We start from the raw sequence: 5,149 nt of genomic DNA, 5'->3' as shown, positions 1-5,149 counted from the left end.
AATGTACAGCATGGGGAATATAGTCAATAACATTGTTATAGCGTGGTATGGTGTCAGATGGTTGCTGAGTCAACTTATCATGGTGATCACTTCTTTAGGTATATAAATGTGGAATAGTTATGGTGTATACCTGAAACTAATATAATGTTGTAGGTTAGCTATAGTTTAACAAAAATCTTAATAAATAAAAAATAAAATAAAACTAAACATGCAACTACCTACAAAAAAAAAAGAACAAGTGTAAAAACACATACGGGAGCAAAATTAGCATGTAGAAAGAACAGAACACAAGACATAGATTTCTGAAACTACAGAAGAATATTTTTGTGACTTTAAAATAGAAAATACAGGTGAAAAAGATGACTTTCTGTGATGATAAAAAAATTAGTTGAAATTTAGTCTTCTAAAACCTGATATGAAAACACACACACACAAACTTGAAAAAAAGCAGTCAAAGATATATTCCTAACAAGTGCCACTGTTTGGAATTTGGACATGTACTTTCTACCAAACTTTCAAAACTAGATATCTCCAGTGTTGTGTAAACTGTTCCAGAGATTAGAAAAGTGTAAGATCCCTCCAAATTCATTTTATGATTTTAGCATAACTCTTTGGCACAATTAGACAAGATAGCATGAGAAAATGGTATGAAAATCTTACATATGAACAAAGGTGCAAAATCCTAAATAAAATATTTACTAATTGACACCTGCAACTAATAAGACTATTCAGCAAGATATACAGATTCAAGATTTACATATAAATGTAGACAACCTTATATTCACTGGTAATAGCTAATTAAAAATTTCCATGAAGGACTCCTATTTTCCATAGAAACTTAGGAATATAAAATGCTTAAGAATCTCCTAAGAAGAAATAGGCAAGACCCAAGTGGAAAAATCTGTCAGATTTCCAAAAGGGCATGTTCTGACAATGGAATAAACAACTAGTCTGAGTTCCTGTACAAGAAGAGGAAGTCCCATCATCTCCCCCTTTAACTTCTGTGCTTCTACTAAGACGAGCTACTTGCCGATGAGGAAGTTACCTCCCCACTTGAGAGGGGTAGTCCTCAGCCTAGATGATTTGAGGACAAGGGGGCCCTCTGCTTCCTCGGGGCTCTGCAGTAAGACCAATGGAATGAGCTCCTCTGGCAGATTCTCTCATTAAGTAGATTATTACAACTTCTCCACGTCAAGTTACTTTCCCTCCCCCACCCCCAGAGAAACTCAAGTCTCCCCCAGACCTTTTTTTTGGGGGGGAGAAGGGGCTGTTTCAGAAGCTGCTTTCAGGGACAAAATGATTCTCCGTTCTGCTCCCTGTCATTCTCCCACCCTTCAGCTTTGAATATCGTTGAAGAATAGAGGTGGGAAGAGGACTGAGGACCCTTAGTAGCCCCATGGATCTCTATTTGAAGCAGTCAAGGCCACTTCTGGGCCTTTCAGTCACTCTGTCCAGAGCTGCTGGGCACACTCAGTGGATGAGAACACCTAGTTGCAAAGACAATAAGCGTCAGTCATCCTCTTGACCTTAGGTCCCATTTGCTACCCTTCAGGTCCCAAACCGAAGGCTAGCACTGGCCTGATCATCAGTGAACAGGACATAGTCTAGAGATGGAAGAAAATGAGACATGGTCTGTTTGAATTTAGATAAGAATCCCTCAGAATCTCCTCAATGGACTGGGGGTTTTACTTTGTGGAGATTATAATCCACTGGGAAAGAAGATTGTTTATGGTAGTCACTAATAGTCAGTATGATACTTATTATGCATCTGCCCTTCTTGTCTCTTTTCTCCCCTACTAGCCTATTGTCGTTCCTCAAAATTTTCAGTTACTCATGTTTCTTATCTGCTTCTCCATTTTCTTTCCCCACCAGACTTAAACCCACACTGCCTTTCCCGTTGTTTTTTTTTTCTTCTTACTCCTCCCACCCCTTTTTTTCTCTGCATCCTGGTCTAACTCAATTCACAGCTTCTCGAATTGTAGCCAATGAATATGCTGTCTTTGGATCCTCCATTTTGCTTTCCTCCTCGCTACCCCTTTTCTCCAGCCCTCCCACCCCCCCTCCCCCACGGCTCCACTTCAGGCTTAGCATTTTCTGGGGCCAAAGAGCCAGCGCAGGGTGAGGACCGGAGGAGAGGCATAAGGGTTGCAAACTCAAGTACCCACAGGGTCCAGACAGGTGATAGGAGTTTGTGAATGGGCCAGATGGCAAACTGGCAAGTGCATTCCCAACGAAAGGGAACAGCTGCTACTCAGCGTCTTGCTTGGTGCCAGGTGGGAGTATGGGTCTCGACTGCCAGAGCTTTCAATTTATATGAAGCAGAAATATCTTTGTTATCAGAAAATCTCAGGCAGCTCAAACACTCTATAATCCTTCAGCTAGACCTGGAAACCTGCAGGAGGTAACCACTGGCTGTAGCTCAAATGTATAGCTTGTTGAAGATTGTTATCTCCCACCTGGGGAAAGGTACTCAAACAAAGCAGAGAGCAGAGCGGAGTCCAACAGGAGAGGCAGCCCTTCCTCCCTTTTCTAAGGATAGACGCTGCTGAAATGCTCTCTGTATCACGCAGTTAACGGTGTGTCAGGCCCTGAGTTCCGCCCTTCGCATGGATTATCCCATGGAATCCTCACAATTACCGTGAAAGGAGGATCGCAAGACACAGCAAATAAAAACACAGGACACCGTTAAATTTCATTTTTTGCATGGCACATACTTACACTGAAAATGATTTTTTTTTCCCTGAAATTCACATTTAACTGGGCATCCTGTATTTTATCTGGTGACCCTACATGAGAGTTAAGTACTATCTTAACCTCATTTTACAAAAGAGGCTGATTACTTGTGAGTTGCTCAAAATCACTCAGCTAGGGGCTGCCTTGAGTCACCAGCAATGGCATAGGCTGCAGCGGGGCTGGCCGGCAGCGGGCGTGAGCTTTCCTGAGCCGCTGTGAGCCGCCGGGAGCTGCAGTCCAATGGCCGGCAAGTGACTGCCTCACCCGGGAAGAGCGCGATGATAATACTAACATGGGCCGGTGAAGCGACGTCCTCCACAACTAGACTGAAGAACAAAAGGACAGCAACTTGTCTGCTCCCCTTCCCCGATTCCCCAACGCTGTTCCCCTCCCCCAATTCCTCAATAAAAATTAAAAAAAAAAGAATCACCCGGCTAGTTAACAGTGGAGTCAGGAGTCAGGATTCAAACCCAGGTCTGTTCATTTCCTAAGTCCACACTTAACCTCCAAATGAGTGTTTCTCAACCTTTGGTTCACCGAAATTATGGGTCCAGGGGGTTAGAGAGTAATCCCCAAATTAAATTTTTTTAATTAATGAAAATCTTAAACACTTGCTTACTAGTAGTTATACAGATAAAAAGTTAGATCCTGATTTGAATAAACCAATTATAATAAAACATTTATGAGGCATTCTGGAAAATTTGAACACAGACTAGATACTTAATTACACTGAAAAATTAAATGTAATAATGGCATGGTGATTTAATTTTTGTTTAAAAAAAAGTCCTTATCTTTGAGAAATACATGTTGAAATATTTACAAATGAAATAACATCTCTGGGATTGGCTTAAAAATAATATATAGGGGATAAATGAAGGGTAGAAAAGTTTGGCCATGAATTGGTGATTGTTGAAGCCAGGAGATGAGTGTACATATGGACTGCTTATGCCACCTCTACCTCTATATTTTTGTGTATATTTGAAAATTTGCATAATTGTAACCAAAAGATATTTTTATGAAATAGACCAGTTTCTTAAGTCAGCATTTATCAACAAAGGTTCAAGTATTCTTTGGGATTCTAGAAAATTATATTTTCTTTGAAATAGGTACATATAATTTTCAACTTTTAGACATGCCAAATGCTGTTTTATTGCTAAATGTATACAAGTATAACACAAATGCTCCTTGAATTTTAGGGATATTGAAAATTTATTTTTTGAAGTTAGAAAGGAGAAAGGCCTTTTTTAGAATTTTCACTTCTGTGGGTGGGTGCAAAATTTCCAGACCATGTAACCAGATTGCTGTACACACCTCTGACATACCATGGAGGAAATTCCAAGACTGTTCTCAGTCTTATAGAATATATTTATCCTGGAAGTATCCACTGAACTACAATGGCAGGACTGGGAAATCTCATTACCCAAAAATGCTGGGCAAAGTGACGATGATGCTATGAACTCTGACTTGTGTGTGACCTCAGAGGAGGGTATGACTGCAGAGCCTCCTAATAGGAATGTATTCTGCCCCTTGAACAGCCAGTATTGCCACTGGTCGCCTTCCAAGCACACGCCTAGTCATCATCTGTACATGTTCCAGCCTTCAAAGGTAGGACTATTTTTGTTACTCCAAGAGCTTCCCATAACTGGGCATAATTAATAGTCATGGGGGGAGAAAGAAGAAAAAAAAAAACAGCCAGAAGAATCACACAGAATGTGAAACTTGGACAGAGAGAAACCATTGAGCATGGTAAGTAGCAGCCAAGTGTAAGAAATTTCCCTTAGGTGGCACTTGGTAGCACTTTTCGTTCTAGATACAAATGTTTCCCAACAGTGTGCCCTGAGATAGTGCTCTCCCCAGTGTCAGGTGACTGAGCTTGCCTGGGCGGCTGGAGACCCATGGCTGGTCATCTTCATTCAAAGCAATCTTGTTTGGGTTCCAAATCCTCCAGGTGACATCAGTGTACCATTCAAATGAGTAACATGATCTGATAAAACCCTATAGAATTTTAATTGACATTTGCACAAAATAGCCAACTGGACCCAAGATGCCCTTGTCATTCACTACTCATTAGCTTAAACTCCATGTGGGAAGAGCCTTGATGCCAAGACTGCAAACCAACATGGCTTCCCAGGTGAAGGATTAGTTACCATGCTGAGTTTGTACCACCTGAGCATTATACGTTGTCATGTTGAGATGACCATTATATGTGTCATCTGCAAGACTGACCATTATTTTTTATCACAAAACCTTCCGCAGTAGATTCACTGTAAATATAATGAATTCACTGTCCAAGCTACATCTCGTAACACAGGTAGGACCCCTCAAAGAGGCTGGGGAAATAATTTTGTATGTTTAAGTACTTTAAAATATTTAGGAATGGAAGTGAGTAGTCCCTTTAAACATCATTTAAAAAAAA

Source organism: Hipposideros armiger, unplaced genomic scaffold, assembly GCF_001890085.2.
Source record: "Hipposideros armiger isolate ML-2016 unplaced genomic scaffold, ASM189008v1 scaffold_151, whole genome shotgun sequence".
In the NCBI taxonomy this organism is placed as follows: Eukaryota; Metazoa; Chordata; class Mammalia; order Chiroptera; family Hipposideridae; genus Hipposideros; species Hipposideros armiger.
Note: the sequence above shows the minus strand (reverse complement) of the source record.